Source organism: Arvicola amphibius, chromosome 3, assembly GCF_903992535.2.
Source record: "Arvicola amphibius chromosome 3, mArvAmp1.2, whole genome shotgun sequence".
Classification (NCBI taxonomy): domain Eukaryota; kingdom Metazoa; phylum Chordata; class Mammalia; order Rodentia; family Cricetidae; genus Arvicola; species Arvicola amphibius.
The window spans coordinates 23,751,660-23,769,056 of record NC_052049.1 but is presented as its reverse complement, the minus strand read 5'-3'; the positions used below and the strand labels follow the sequence as shown (position 1 = coordinate 23,769,056).

General features: G+C 41.9%; 1 protein-coding gene across 4 annotated transcripts in view; it reads left to right on the top strand.

Moving 5' to 3' along the window:
- The window catches only part of Prlr (prolactin receptor), a 168,538-nt gene that overhangs the window by 22,070 nt on the left and 129,071 nt on the right, over nucleotides 1-17,397 (top strand). The window lies entirely within an intron of this gene.

Genomic DNA, 17,397 nt, shown 5'->3' with positions numbered 1-17,397 from the left:
TATGTTATGATCTCAAAAAAGAAATGGAATATTTTTGAAATGGGGATTTCCTGAAGAACTCTGATTGTATGAGCTTTTTATGATGAAAAATAAGGGGTAGAAATGTATCTGAAAGCTTGTTGTGCCACGGTAGAAACTTTTAGGCGGAAGGGAGGAAACTAACCCCATTTCCAGCAGCTTTTATTTGCCAACTAAATAGTTCCTCAGCTAGAGTTGAGATTCCATGCCACATCCCCTATCCATGCTGATTTTGTCCGGCTTGAGCCTGATTGGGTCATGTGTGTACAACAGTATACTGGTATATGCCACTGTGAGTTCATACATGCAGCTGCCAGGCTGTGTCCACAATTTAGTCTTCCCTTGTAACCATCTGCCAACACAAGCTCTTAGTATCTTTCCACCCTTTCTTCTGCAATCAGCCTTGAGCTTTGAGAGGAGGGGGTGTGATATAAAGGTGCCATTTAGCACAGAGTACTCCTCAGTCTCTTCTCCACTGCATGTTGGCTAGTTGGAGAGGAGTCTCTGTGTTAATCATCATGTACTGCACAAAAGACACCTCTCTGATGAGGTCTGAGAGATGCACTGATCTCTAAGTATAGCAATAAGTTACTCGGAGACAGTTAACACTATGTCCTTCAACAGAATAACTGTGGTGTGTTCTTGCTGAGGACCTATAGCATGTCTAGCTCTCAGTTTGTGGCCTGGATAAAAACAAGGTCAGGTATGGGTTCCATCTTGTGGAGCAGGTCTTAAATACAATCAGAGTTTGGTGACTCCCATTGTATTCATTCTCATGTTTCATAAGTGGGCACATCTTGCCAGGCAGGTTATTGTTATAGCTCTTAGGATTTACAACTGGGTGACAGTGATTATTACTTTTCTCCTGTAAGGTGCATAACACCATCTAGAATCATTAAAACTAAAGTTTTCAAGTTGCTACCTGATCCATGTTCTATGGCTCAAGTATGTGGCATCTCTAGTAACAGGGTCTTACTGTCATGCTCTGGAGGGGTAACTAAATCCTTTGGCAATAACCAGCAATGTTTTGGGGTACATGGGACTTCACTGGCCAACAATAGAAGTAACCAACCCATTTCTGACACAAAGATCCTTATTTGTCAGCCTCTGGTGTCTAATAGGGAAATGCTGCCTAGCTATAGGCTATCTCCATTTAATCATCTTTATATGTATATATAGATTTAGGAATATTCTAAGGAGGTAGGTTTCCATGTGACTATTTCAAAAGGTCTTTATTGGTATTTATCCCTCTTCTTACCCTCTCCTCTATCCTATCCCTATCCCATTTCATCCCCCCTTCCCTTACTGCCCTTCCCCCTGTATACTACTGAGTTCTATATTCTTGATATCTTGGGATGCCTCAAGTGTTCATATTTGGGGACTATTATTAATAAAATCAACGTACTATTCTTACAGACTTGTTACATACATACTTTTATTTCACTTGGGCAATCAGCAACAGATTGAATTCTGAAGTCACAAGATGCATGTTTAATTCTCAAGTAGCAACCAAACATTATGAACGTGGTTTTGCCATTTTGCCCTGCTACCAGCAGTGTCTGAGAGTTTCATTGCTCTGCGTCCATTTGGTGTTCTTATCCTTCCATTCAGATGTCTTAGTAGGGACACAATGCTAACTCCTGGGATTACTGAGTCTCTTGGTTGCAAGTCTACGTCAGCACTAAGTTATTTCTGTCACCCATTTTATGCGTCACCTATCTTGTATCCCATTTATTCCCTTTAGAGGGTATACTATTTTGTGAGTGTCTGACTCCATTTCTTGTAGTGCCAATTTTGTTTCTTACTACCCTGCATGTCCGTATTAAAATGACTCTTTCATTTTTCACATTTTATGTTATTTTCAAATTTCATTTTAAGCTAGCCTTTGATCTATCCCTTTCCCTCCAAGAATACCCTTCCTGTCGTCATTCTATCTCCTAACAGTTACCTGTCCTTCCTCACAGCATTTCCTACATTGTTTGAAGATGAGAGACACTTTCCGACGGTCGTCAGATGATGGCTCAGCTCTCTTGGTTGCACTTTTTCCACATCTGTGCTATTTATTTTTTCATGCTTACTCATCCAGGAATGAAAAACCACTCTACTTAGATCCAATATTTGTGAACATTTATCATGTGCAGTGTGTTCTTGAACCTCCTCAGTGTGTACCAAGCCATAAGTTTTCCAGCACACAGCTGGAGGGCAGAATGGCATGTTCTAGTTCAGTATCAGTTTCTCAGAGGAATGCCCACAAGGTGGCTTTCTGCATGGAGATACGATCTTCTTTTCCTCGGCCTATACTCAAAATAGAGGACGCAAACACTCATTGCCTTGGAATACCTGATTTGTAAGACTCTTCCTCTCCCTTCCCCACCTCCCATCCTTGCCATCTGAATTTGATAGATGCCTGCCTGCTCAGTGTGCCAGTGCCCAGTTTCCTGACATTCAGATGCAATATTTTCTAAAGGTTATCATTTTATGTGGATCTAGAAGAGATTCTCCACTTAAAGTGGGTCCTATTAATCAAAAGGATAGCTGGAAACTTTTTAAGAAAGAGAAGAACCATGATCTGAATTGGAGGAATCAAAAACACTTGGCTTCTTCCTCTATCCCACAGCAAAGAGTACTAATTGACTAACAATGCTGATCATTAACTCAGCGCCATGGATAACATTAGCCAGGATGCATCTTCCAAGTTTCTGGCTATAAACTGACTGTGAAGTTTGGGTATTGTCTGGAATTTTTATTCTCTCTCCTCCCTACTCTGTGTCTTGTAAGGTAGTCAAAAATAGAGATTTTATTCCAGAAATCTAATAAATGTCTTTTTAGATCTTAACCAGTTTCAGTATTTTTATTGTTCTACATATTTCTTCCATGAATCTCAGATAAGCTCCTCATTAAAACAAGTCTAAGTATGCATAAACAATTATCATGCTACTTTATATATGCAAATGCATTCTTAATGGCCTCTCAGCTTTTAGCATTTTGATGTGCTCCATTGGTATAGGAGCACCCAGTCCATTGTGAGCATTGCTGGGATTGGTCCTGGGTTTTATAAAGCAGACTGAGAAAACCACAAGCCAGTCTGCAGCTTTCCTTCAGCCTCTCTTCAGTTTGTGCTTCCAGGTTCCCGATTCTCACCCTACCTTAACTTCCCTTCGTGGTTGGCTGTGATCGGATACATAAGTGAAAAAAGCCCTTGATTCTTCAAGTCACTTTTGGTCGTGTTGTTTATCACAGCAATAGAAAGCAAACTAGAATATGTATTTTGTTCCCCATCTCTTGAATTTATGTACTTTCTGTCTGCCAGCGAAGGTTTGATTCTGATTGCACACTTTTATGATTGTAATGAGATTATTACTGGGAGGGTCTTTGAAGAGCACCACCAAACAGCCCAAATATTAAGGATGGGTCTTTGGCACATCTTTTAGAGCACTCTGTAAGCAAACACTACTGGTTATGCTATAGGAACTCCTAAAGCCTGCTTCCCAGGAAAGGGGCCCAGGTCATCATGAGATTTAGAACATAATTAAATGTACCCTCACCTAACTGTGTATTATTAATAGCTCAGGGTAGTTTCTAACATTTGAGTCAGTTAGCAAAGTTAAACACAGTATGAGCTTGTGTAGGGGGTGGGCACAGATTTCACACCATCAACCTTTCAAATACACATTTCTTTTAGTAACATGGGAGCATTACCCAGCACGAGTTTCTAAGAAGCGAATATCAGCCTCCCCCATGATGATTTTTTTTCCCTTATCACTATTACTAAATATTAGCGCAGTGTTGTTCCCTTTGGTGATGGCTATGACCCTCAAAAAGAAATCAATTTGATTTCTCAATCTTGACTTGCAACATCAAGGATACCAAAACAAAGATAAAGAACTGAGAGGGAAAAGCTCAACTACCTACCAGGATGGCAATGCTGTGCTTCTGACAAATGCTCAGAATCCCCATGCTTTCTCCCTAGAAGAAACAGGGAGCACTACAATCAGAAAACCATCCTAGCAAAGTTAGCCCCAGGAGCACTTTGTTTGTTTGTAGGCTCTTTTTCGCTCTTCATATCAGTGTTTGATAAATGACCAGCAAAACGTGTTGGGCAAGCACACAGGACCTGTGTTAAAGACTCCAATCACTGGCCTCTCAGTCTATAGACTTCTGTTCTATCCTTTTTCCCACTACGGATAGGTAGAAGAATGTCAAGTCCAAAATTCTGGCACAACAGAACAGGATCTACCTCAATTGGTAGACACCGCATAGTGATGATCCATCCTATCTTTTCCTGGCCATAAGAGAGAGCTTGTGTAAGCTTGGTTCTTCATCTCTTTTCCTTTTCTTCCATCTGGTGGGTCATGTTAATTACATTCTCAGGAATATATCTTAATGAATAAAACAGCTGCACCTCTGGCATAATCAGATACTTAATTTTACCTAAGAAATTTGTTTTGGCTGCACGTTGCTAAACTCTCAAACTACCTCGTGTGAGAATTCACCCAGCTCTCTGCAGCCTCTAGAAATAGACAGTGTAGTCTCTCTAAATGAACTAGGCTCATACAAGGGAGAATTTGAGGCATTGTTTCCATGAGGCAGTCTTGTTACTGATGTTCCTTTCAAAGCTGAATGAAAGAAATGATCAGCTCAGACCCCTTGTCCTCCCAGATGCCCTTTGGAAATGGTATCTTCTCAGGACACAGCGGAGGTTGCCATGGAGTTACAGCATGTTTTCACAGGAAGTTCAACAGTGCGGTCACTACGCAGGATGTCCTCTTTTATTGGCAGAAGGCAGATGCTCCATTAACAGAGGAATTTCTATTGACATTTTCAGGGACACACAAAATAATTGCCACTTGAATTTTTTTCTGGGCTTTCAAAGGAGTAGAGGAATGGTCTAAGAATACACTGCATGTCTTCAGTGAGAGTTTCAGTGCTGACTTGGCATTATTGATCCGCTTTCAGAGAGAGGCTCGCACATGTTTTTCCTACAGTACAAAGCAGACATGCTCGGTGTTCTTACGAAATCTAGTGAAAACAAACTCACTTAATCTCTCAATTATTTGTAAGCAGCTGTTACCTGCCCACTCAGTTTTGGACACCCTACTCAGCAAAAACAAATAAGAAGCGGTCACTCTCTGCCCTCAGTATGTCACAGTCTAGTCAAGGAAGCAGGTGTGCTGCACCAGAGGCAGAAGAGAAGCAGTTAATAGACAGGCTGGAAGAGCATAAGGAGGGAGGAAAAGAATGCACAAATGTACAGAGATTCTCATGTCCCTGATATTGGGGCAGTTATTTACAAAGAGTCTGGTGGGCAGAGCACATAGAAAATCGAGGACGATAGAAAATGTAGTTCAGGATCGGTTGCAGTGAGCACATAAGGCAGTGGTCAACACTCTGGGGTCTATGATTCAGTAAAGTCAGCCAGCAGAGGACTTTCTCCCAGGTTCCTTGATTCAAGGCCAAAGTTTTCTCATTCTTGAAAATACAGCGGGCTTCAGTAGGCCATTGGCTTCCAACAAAGGTCTCTTGATGGAAATAAAATATATAAATGACATCCAAGAAGCAATCAGTAGGGTCTCTTGCTATCTCCATCTTACAGGTGAAGAAACTGAAACATAAAGATGTGAATGAACTCAGACAACATTATGCATTGAGTTGAGTGATCCCATACAATCAGACTTCAGGAGTCTCTCACTCTGCCTACAGAATTTACCCTTGATCCAGAAGTGTTTACACAGCTGTCTGTGTGAAGAAAGCCTGCCTTCTGGACGAGGCCTTGTAAATTGCCAAGTTCCAGGTTGTGAGAACAAGACAAACAGGGAACACATCCCAGCCATATATCCAAATGTCCTACTCTTCGCCTGTTCGTGACTGTTCCTTAAAATTTTTGTTTTGTTTGATTGTTTGGTGTGTGTGTGTGTGTGTGTGTGTGTGTGTTTCAGTAAAGAGGAGAGAGGAAAATATCAAATATCTTTCTGTTTCACTTTCTGCCTTATTCTCTTGAGACAAGTATAGACGAACTTTATCATCAGTACCACCAGGTTACAAATAATTTCACAGAGACTTCATTATGAAAGCTTGGCCTACAGAGCTCTTATAACTTAAATTAACCCATATTTTTTCATCTATATTGCCTTAACGTGCTTCAGCTACCTTTACTCTGTACTGCCAATCCTGCTGCCTCTCCATCTGGCTGGAGACTCTACCTTTCTTCTTCCCAGAACTCTCTTGGTCCAGAATTCTCTGCTATACCTCTTGTTAGCTATTGGCCATTTTGCTTTTTATAAAACAAGTGACCGCTACACATCTTCAGTGTAAAGACAGACTCTCTCACGGAACCTAAAGCTCACGGCCTTGGATAGGTTGGCTGGTGAGTGTGCTCCATGAACTGCCCCTCAGTGTTGATCTCACAGGCAATGTGTAGTCATGCCTGCATTTTACGTGGGTGTGGGAACTTGAACTCAGGATTTCATGCTTGCACAGCAAATGCTTTAAGCCACCGAACTGTTTTTCTAACCCTCATTCATAACTATCTGATATCTAACCACTAACCTAAAACAGCTTCAGTCTGTATGTGAAAATAATTTAGAAAGGTCATCAAAGAAAATCCACAGATTTGACAGAGACCTCTGAAATACTCCAAGGGCTTCTTTTGTATTTATTCCCCTGAAAAGTTAAATTCTATATCATCTAAACAAGACATGCTTGAAAATTATTGTTTGTCTTGGTTTTATTTAAATTGTCAGGTATAAAATGGAACAAATATTGGGTTGTAGGATGAAATCAAATCAGGTCAAACAGGTTCTGTTCATGTTTCACTGTATCCATTAATGTTAATAGCATCTAAATAAGCCTTGGGTACATCTTTCTGTTTTATGTAACCGTAGGGTTGGGTATCATTTTCCTTAGATATACCAATGTTAAGTTTACTCTTACAACATAGGCCAAATATTGTGGGTTTTCAAGCCACCTACTATGTTTGGGCTGTATAGAGTACTGAAATTGCTTATTAAAAAATCAATATGTCTTAGAAGTTTAGCATCAAAAATTGTGGGGGGTCTCAGGGAGAAATGACTCTAGCATGAGAAACAGAACAGCAGGTATTACCACAGCAACAGAAATCTGGCAGCCTTAAAAAGCAAAATAATTAATACATTGTAACTCCTATGCAAGGTGATTGCCTTAATTATCCCCAGAACCATCTAAGCAGAATGTGGAGAGTCGGGGAGTGTGGTGCTAAAAACAGACTAGAGGTATGCTATTTGGGGCTGCTCCAGAGTGACCCTGAAGGTTCCTCCATGACTAAAGCGTGACTTACACCAACATGCACAAAGGTCTTACTATTTCCTAGTCACTCACTCACTCGTTCCATTTGAAGAGGGATGTTCAATTTCCTCTGAGGAGGTAATTGTCATCTTCCTGTTCAGTTTTGTGACTTTGAAGTTAAGATATATACTGAATATATAAGGAGTCATGGAGCAAACAAGATTAGCAGCATTTGATCCATCCCACACTGTCTAAAACAGAATAGGAGGATGCATTCCAGTGTTCAAATGAAGTATCTCTATGATCATGTTCTATGTAAAAAAAAAACCTGGGATCCAGGGTCTCTCCATATATTTCCTGTCCCTGGTGCTGGTTGCACTGGTCCTTCTGAGGTTTTTCTTTTTATAAGTAAGCAGTTTGGCTCCATTTCAATTTTTTTTAAAAAAGGCAGTATTAAGCAGGCCATCATGCAATATATGCCCTTCTACAGAAAAACTCTTTCCCTTGTTTAGTTACTCTACAATATATTCCTCTTGCTCCAAGAACCCCTTCTTTCACACATAGATCGTAGTCAAGAAGCATGTTAAAGCAAGTAGTTCTATGAGAAAACACCAAGTCTCTTAGCTTCCAGCAAACTAAATCTCTGTACAATGTATACTTGAAGGGGCAACTACTAACAAAGTGTCCCAACAACAGGACAAGTTCCAAAAAATGCCATGGCACCAGCACTAACGTGATAGAAGCAACAAGATAAATACAGGTGGATGACGAGGAGCTCCTTCACTCTGTAAATCAAGTCCTGTCTGAGTCAAATGACAATTCCTCCAAGACATTTGCAAAACGAGTCTTGATCTCGTTGCCCAAGGGAGGCAGCTGTGTAATGTGTGGCGGCTGCTAAGCAGTAAGGAGAAATGTTTGTGATCTTACTGCAACGTCAAGAAGCGAGATGATAGGCGCTCTAGACTCTATTAGAATGTCCTAAAGAAGATCCGCATCCACGTTCCCTACTTGACCATAGTTGTAGCTGAGAAATTCCCATCTTTCTGGTCTTTGGCTTCCCTCGTACATTACACTCCAAAGATAACTGCATATTTCTCAGTTGAATGATTTTTTGAGAGATTCAGGCATGCCCTCATATGTCAACAATTTCCCAAAGATCTGTCTTCTTAGAATCACAAATGTTCACCTCTCGGCAGACACTAAATCAAATAAACCCACTCACCAGGACCTGTCTGTTTGGCGAACCAGCCAGGGGCTTATCACTCTGCATAAAGCCACATTTGTGGTACTCACCAGACTCTCTTTTGACTTAGACAGAAACACATCTATTCCTACCATTCCCTTTTCCTTTCAAAACCAAGATGTGCCACTAGAATTGCCTGTGCCAATTCTGGTACAAACTCCACTTTTTTCCAATCATGGTGGTGCACACCCGTAATTCTAGTATTCAGGAAGTTGAGGAAGAGTGTCAGAGGATCATGGCCAATCTGGGCTGTATAAAAAGACCTTGTCTCAAACTCATAATAATAATAATGTAACAATTCCAGCATTTTTTGTCCAGCTGATCATTACTTCCTAACACCTTCACGTCACTCCTTGCTCAGAATGTGGGCTCAGCTCAAATGGCATCACTGAAGTGAAGAGTTGAGCTCGTAGCTTTCTGTATATTATGCAGCTTTGCTGAAACATAAAACATGGATGGAAAGCTTCAGGCACTCTTGCAAGACAGAAGCCTCTTCAGCAAGCACCTCCTTGTCAAAGCATAGATGTCAATGTCTCCAGTGTGTAGATTTTTTTCTTATACCTATATACACATGGCCTCTTCTTTGTGGTGTACTTCCAGGGATCACTTCACTTATTTCAATTCTCACAGTAGTTTGGGGAGGGCAATGAAGTGCTGTGGGCACTGTCACATGGCTGCACAGTGAAAGACCAGAGTTTGGCTCTTTTACCCCAAGAGAGGCCATAGCCAATACCCTTCTAGCCATTGGCTTACCAGTTCCATGAAGGGAGGAGCTCAAGTCTGCGAGTGAATGTCAATTGAAATAAAAGTAGTGCTGCTTACTAAGGTCCTAGAATTTTCTGTATTCTAGATAAAATCCTTTCTAACAGCTTTCTATGCATTATAATTAATTTGAATATTATTTTATTATGCCCATTGAAGGAAGAAAGGAGGAATCAGTGTACCTAAGTGATTTGCTACAAACTATACAACTTGAAAGAGTATAATGACTTGATAATTCATGTGCAGATCTGAGTGTACATCCATGGAATCTTGTTAGTGCCACACAGTTAAAACCAGGGTCAGGGGAGTCAGCCTTTAAGAATGGAGTCCTATGCAAGAATGAAAATCTGTTTAAATTTATGTGTGTGGTCCTGGAAAATGCTCTTTGGTCTTTGCACTACTGGCTTCTTATAAAACTGCTTCTGTTCTTTTTGGTTTGATATCTTACAGGGGATAGTCCAGTCATAGAATTTATGCCTAGGAACTCTCTAAACTCAGAAACATTCTACAAAAGCATGTTGTTGTTGGATTGTTGGCATTGATACGAAAGCTGCTTTCTAGTGTCCCAACAGCCTTGAATCTATGCCCCAAAACTCTGGGTCCCTTATAATGCCCTCAGCCTGCTTGCCAGAGTGTTTAAGAAAATTAATAAATAATTTATTTTTTAAAAATTAATAAAATTAGGAAAAACAGTTTAAGATTGTATCATTTCCTTGCAGTACAAGAACTGACTTGGGGGGCCTACAAAGAGTGCCTGGCATTTTAAGAACACTTGCTCTTCTCTCAGAGGACCCAGGTTCAGTTCTCATCATCCACATCAGGTGGATCACAGCCTCTTTAATTCTATCTTCAGGGTATCCTATGTGAGCCCTGATGGATACCCACATGGACATGACATATACAAACACATATGCTAGCATGTAGTGGTTTTAGTGAGAATAGCCTCCAAAGGCTCATATGTTTGAATGCTTAGTGCCCAGTTGGTGGAACTGTTTAGGGAAGATTAGGTGGTGTGGCCTAATTGAAGGAGATGTGGCCTTGTTGGAGGATGTGTGTCACTGGGATTTTGAAATTTTAAAAGCCTATGCCAGGCCCAATCTCACTCTTTTTCTGCCTCCTACCTGCAGATCAGGGTGTAAGCTCTCACTACTGCTCCAGTACCATGCTTGCCTGCCTTTTGCCAATCTTCCCACCATCATGGTCTTGTTTGAACTAATCCTCTGAAACTGTAAGCAAGCCACCAACTAAATTTTTCCTTTTATAAGTTGCCTTGGCCATGGTATTTCATCACAGCAATAGAACAGTAACTAAGACACCATGCATACACATAGATACGAATAAATTAAAAAAATACAGCATAAGTAAGCCAAAAATGGTGGTACATTTCAGCACTCCAGAGGTGGAGGCAGAGAGATAACAAGTTTGAGTCCATCATGGGCTATGCAGAAATATTCTCTCCAAAAAAAAAAAAAAAAAAAAAAAAAAAAAAAAAAAAAAAAAAAAAAAAAAAACGGATAAAGGCAGGAAGGCAAGAAGGTAGAAAAGAAGGAAAGGGGGAAAAGAGAGAGGGAAGAAGAAGGGAGGGAGGGAGGGAGGGAGGGAGGGAGGGAGGGAGGGAGAGAAAGAGCAAATGCCCAAACTCACTAAGTAAAATTAGGGTTCTCTTAAAAACAGTATATTTTTGTGGATCTTCTTTTTCATTACTGGTCAAAGCTATGTCACTCAAGAAATCAGATAGAGTCTATGACCTAAAGGATTCTATATTCTGAGAAACAACAAGCAACCTTACTTTACCACGAAGCAGAAAAATAAAGACGTCTGGGGAAGCCAGAGGTCTAGGTGGAATTTAGTAATTCTTCTGCCTGTGGTCATGAGTTAGATACATGGGATGATGGTGTTAAAGATATTATTTAAAAGTCCTGTGATAGTCCTATGAGATAGTTTTAATCCTCCACTTAACAAAAACAGACCGTGGTGCTCTGGCAGACATGCCTAAGCCCCAGAGCTAACAGGGACCCACTGGTCTTCCTGTTCCCCCATCCATCCTTGCTGCCTACACAAGCCCCTGCAAGGTGCTAGCCCTTGCCGAGTGCCACCTTTATCTTGTCTACCCTCAGAGCTCGCCAGGACTTGGAGGACTCTGGCCATCCAGGAAAATATCTTCTTTTCTAAAATTTACTCACATTTTTGGGCAAAAATGTGACAGCCTCGATGTTTATTTTTCCTTGCAAATTTTAAAGCCTTGGTTCCTTCAATATTTATTCATTCTTGTGTATGTGTCTGTTTGCAATGATGTCACCACTTTTTTGTTAATTTTGAGGCTTTGGGTATGAGTTTGTAATCTATTCTGAGTGGAGGAGCAGCAAAGTGTTGCAGGGATTGCAAAGCACAGAATATTAATTTTCAGTCTCTTTGGCAGATTTGTAATTGTTCTGTTTGGAGATTTCAAGATAGGTAATATGTTTATTGTGCTATCATATAATGACTATATTTTAGAAAGCCATAAAGAATAAAACAAGAGAGTCTATTTCCCTGCTTTTGAAGGCAAGTTTATTTCCCCTAAATTTCCTCTTCTTTAAGGTTAATTTGTGGCTGTCAAGCGGTGCCTTGAAAATGTTCCTCTCATAACCGCACGAGATAGTGAGGGTCATTCTACGCCCAGACAGATGGGACCACGGAGTAAAACATCGCAGCTGTTCCTCTCAAGAAACAGTAGTTGACTTCCAACCAAATATTTTATCTCTTTCACAATCATAACCACTTGCACACACTTATCTGAAACTGAAAATGTCCCACATTTTCACACAGCCTAGATGGGACGGTCAGCACAAACTCCACTGTCAGGTAGCTGCTGTTTTCTTCTCTAGCATCTCCTAATGCTCAAGGAAAGCCATTGCCTTGGGATGTGGATAAGCCTCTGCTAAACTCTTATGATGGTGGATAGGCAGCTTAGAGCCCCATTTCTATGCATTGCCTTTCCATTTTGTTTTTCCCTTTCTCTGAGCAAGAACCTCCTGCCAAACTTTCCCTGTGGCCGTCTCCAGAGAGGCTGAAGTCTGGTCTGTCAGGGAAATTGGTGGCCAGGACAGAAGACAACTGTTCAGCCCCTCTCATCTTAGCTGCTTTCTGTTCGTTGATGGGAGGAGTGACAGTCCCATAGAGATGACCAGCTGGCTGTGGGGAGCTCGCAAGCTTCTTGTCATCAGCAGATCACTGGAGTTCACAGAGCACACCTAGAGGACATCTTGAGACAGGCACCCGAGACCCTGTCAGTGCAGCAACCGTATCTCCAAATACCAAGTTTATGATACAAACCATGGGAGGCTTCTAGTCTGTAGTGGTACAAAAAGGACAAGGAAGAGAGGAAAAGGAGAATAAAGACCAAGCAGAGGGGAATTTAATGGAAACAAAACAGGAAACCAAAAGATACTTCTTTCAGAGACAAAATATTTTCTGTTTGGAGGTCTGGTGTCTCCTCCTTAACCACACCTAACAATAAACACATTAAGTGGGTCTGTTGACTAAATAGCAGTGATAAGGTGATTAGGAACATAAATTTATGGTTTCACATCTGAAGAAAGAGAGGAGATTCTGGAAGAAGAGTCTTATAAGCCTCATGCAGATGGTCGCCTCCTGTCCATGCCAAGGAAAACCATCATGGCTGACAACTACACAGAGGAACTTGGAACAGGAATAGTGTTCCATGGAGTCAAGGGCACCATATAGCAAAGCATCCTGTTTGTTTACTTTGGCAAGCACAAGATGACTTTACTAAATGATATCTAAAGTGATCCAAGGTCAGCTTTGTTAGAATCAGAAAAGGGCATCTTCTGAGGGCAGGGAAAGAGAGGGGGGCTTCTTTAATGTCTTTTTGCTCAATCCTTCCATTCAAAGGGCTCTTCAAGAGAACTGGCTTCAGCAACAGCATTAACAACTTGTTACCAGGAACATCTTCATCATCAGTGAATAAGAAGAGAGGTTAAAGAGTATCGTAAGGAGTGTGAAAAGTGGACTAAATAGAGAATCAGCCCCACTGGCTTTTACTGTATGGGCATGCAGTAGGAGTAGGCTTTCCCTCGATGCAAACTGATTGTTGCCCCTTAAGCTTGCCAGGTATGGTACTCAAGTCATTACCTGTCCTAGGAATGCCCTCAAGGGATGTTGTGGATCCAAAGTGGCAAATCCAAGTGGGAAAGAAGTCCTCGCTCTGTTGGCCCTGTGCTCCAGTTCACAGACTTACTAAGTCCTGAGCTCTGGGTGACTGGTGGGTAAGCTTCCCTGAGGGAACAAGTCTGAGCCTCAAGCCCGGGCAGGCTCTCCTGCAGGTAGCAACAAGTAGGTTGGCTGCCTTATCTTTAGCTCCCTCCAATATTAGACCCATAGGTGCTTCTTTCTGGGGATCAGCAGGTGGGAACCGGAAACCGGTGAAGAAGTGAGGGTGACATTGAGCTGAGTCACTAATTCACTGGAACCCTAATTAAAGGCTCATTTCCAGATTAAAGCAATGGGGCTAATCCAGAAAGCATCCCAAAAGAGAGGAGTTGACCATGGCATTAATATTTAGTGATAGGAAAAGAAAACAAACAAACCAAATTCAAAAAACAAAGATTAGAGTTTCAAATGCTTCCAATAAGCCTGTGCGTCTCAGGTACCTGGGCAGGCCCAACCTCCCCTCCTCAGCTCCTTGTGACTTTTGACTGCTCGTCATGGTGTCCATTCTTAGACAAGCAACTCACACTAGATGGAAATAAAATAAAACAAGACATCCAGGCCAGAAGCAAGTGGTTTCTAAAACTTACACCTCTGTAGCCGTTATAAGGACATGTGTGCCCCGACTTCATGTTAAAATCCTAAGTTATGGCATAGTGTCAGCTTTAGGAGACTGCCTAAATGAAATAAGATTTTATTTTGTGAGTGAGACTAATGTCCTCATAAAAAGGGCTCCAGAAAATTCTTTTATTGCTGCCTCCAAAGGACACAAGAAGCCAGTAGACTGCAACCCAGCAGATAACCCTGGGGATTGCTTTTTCTAGAGATGATTCAGGCCCTGCATTGGCTTATTGAGAGCCAGGCTGCTCCCTGCCCATATTTGCTTGCCTTCTCCTCCTCTAGTAGAAACAAATGTTTTCTCCCATGTGTGACTCCTCTGTCACCAGGAAAAACATGGCATGGGCAAACCAGTTTCACATTTCAATGCAAATTTCTAATAGCTTCCAATGAGGGTAGCCAAGGGAAACACCACAAAAGGAAGAACAGGATTTCTCTCAAATGTTACTGAAAACAGCACCCATGGACAGTCAAAACATATTGGGCATGTATACTCTGGCTAACAAAACTCAGCTGAGTTTTCTCGTGTTTCTTTCAAGAAACCAATGTGGGTATTTATACACTTAAAACCCACATGTCTGCCTGAAAGCTGTAAAGGGTTAGCAGGCCTTGGCGTCCTCTCCTAGAAGAAGCGGTGGAAGCAAAGATTCTGTCCTTCACACTGCCATCTCTACCCTCAGCCTGGCTTAGTCACGATAATCCTCAAGGTGACTAGAGGAAAAGGAGGGGCTGGTGACCTCCCAGGAAAGAGTTTGGCAGGAGCAGCTTGAGGGAGGTTACTGTGATGTGCAGTATTCTCCGTGCTAATTCAGCTCCTACCCAAGCCGAGTCTTACCCCGGTGCTGGAGAGACAGCCACGAGTGGCACAAATGTGCAAAGCCCGGAGTTAGCTGAGCAAGGACCACCACCAGTAAGGGACGTTTGCTCAGGAAAGATGACGGTATCTCTTGGTCCCACTCAGCCTCCCGGCATGGGCGGCAGGAGGGACTACTTGCAGGTTTCTCTGGTGCAGGAAAGAAGTGATGTGGGCGAAGCTGGGGGCACATGGGATGGCTTCTGCTCGGGGAAACCTGTCTTTGGAGAATTCCTTCGGGAGTCCTGAAAGAACGCAGAATGTTACTCTTACAGAACCCCCTTCCTCGGTGTGAGTCTGGGCAGGCAGACGGCACGGGCATCAAATCCGGCAGGATGGCAGGACCGTTTTCTAAAGTCCTTTTCATGTCCTCTTCATGTTCTGCTTCCCTCTCGTCTCCTTTCCTCTTCTTTCCGTATCACTGTTACGTCTCTACCCAGGAAACCCAGTGTCTCCTCAAGGCTGGCGGCACTGAGCTCAACTTCTCAGCTGTGTCTTGGTGGAGTCCAAGTCCCCGGTAGGCTGGCTGAGTACGGGAGTGAAATGGCGTGCTCTCTTGGTCTTTATTTATTTAGAGCCTGTGATCCATAGGCCCTAGTGGACTACTCTTCCCAGGAACTTTTTATTTGTTTGTTTTTATTTCTCAGTTAGCATACAAAATGTTTCAGAACGATATTTTCATATCTCCATTTAAGAACATTTTACATTGCTTAAATTTATCCCATTAGCCTCTCTTGTCCCACTTCACTTTTCCTGCTAATCTTCCTCCTCACAAACGATTCTCCTTCTGTTTTCATGTTGTAGATATGTATGTACACACGTATGCACATACAAACACACACACAAGCACACCCATACACAAAACACAGGTATATATCTAGACTCCATATGAGAGACAAGTAGGTATTTTTTTTCTGATATAAACCCCCTTTTACTTTTATGCCAAGTGTTCTTTTTTATTGGGGGAGGGGAGGACATGCATAGGCCACTGTGTGCATATGAAGGCCAGGAGCCCACTCTCCAGAATTAATTCCCTCCTGCCATCCTGGGGGATCCAGGGATCAAACCCAGGTCGACAAGTCTATGCCAAAGGGCCTCCACCTACTGAGCTATCTCACCAGCACAACTCTTTGTTTTTGCCTCTTGATTCTGCATGTGAGGAAAAAAAATGCCGCTTTTCTCTTTCCCGATCTGGCTTATCTGGTTTATTCGTCTTCCTGGCTGCATCTATTTTCCTGAAGATGCCATTTCACCCCTTACCTCTGCTCTGTCTATGTACCACATTTGCTTTACCCAGCATCTGCTGATAAACACTCATGTTGGTGCAGTCTCTTTATTACTGCAAACAGTGCTACAAGAAACGGGTCTGATGTGCTGCCCTGGGTTTCTTCAGGGATGTACTGAGGAATGGCACAACTGAATCACACGGCCATTCTACTTTTCGTGCTCGATGAACCTCCATGCTGACTTGTGGCTACCCTGACTTCTAAATGGCTACACTGATGTCCACACGGCTATACTGACATCCATACAGCTACACTGACTTCCACCCGGCTACACTGACTTCTACACGATTACACTACAAGGCTACGCTGACTTCTATATAGCTATGCTGGTTTACATTCTCACTAGAAGAGTATAAGGATCTCTTTTTTTCAAACATCTGCTCCAGCATTTACTGTTGTCTGTTTTTAGACATTATGGATGGGCTGGGATAGACTCTCAGTTTTGTTTTTCACTGTTTTGTGGGTTGGTTGGTGGGTCTGTTGTTTTGAGAAAGGGTCTTATTCTCTAGCCCAGATGGCTTTATTCTCAACATGTAGAGTGTAAACCAATCTGGCTTCAAACTTTCACCCACCTTCCTGCTTGATCCTCTTAATTATTGTGATCACACATGTCAGCCAGCATACCTGGCTCCAAGACAGCTTTTTGAAGCCATTTTTAGATTTTTTTTTTTTACGTATATGAGTGTTTGCCTAGATGTATGTACACACGTGTGTCATATATGTGCCTGATACATGCGAGGTCAAAGTGTATCAAATCTCCTGAAAATGAAGTTACAGATGGTTGCGACCCTCCCATGGGGATGCTGAAATCTGACTCTTCGGCAAGAGCATGTGTGCTCATAGCTGCAAAGCCGTCTCTCCAGCCTCAATGTAATTTTAATTTGCATTTTCCCTATGGCTAAGGATGTTGAACAGGTTTGTTACATATTTATTGGCTATTTTACTTCTTTTGAGCACTGTCTTCTTAATTCATTTGTCCATTCATGGATTGGACAATTTGAGGACGGTTGTTAAATTTTTTTGAATTCTTTACATATTCTAGATATATAAGATTTACAACTCGTAAGGTTTTCTCTTCCCCAAACATCCTGAAAATCAACACTTTCCCCAAGGTTCACTGTTTTGCTTAAAGCTTCTTAAAAACTAAG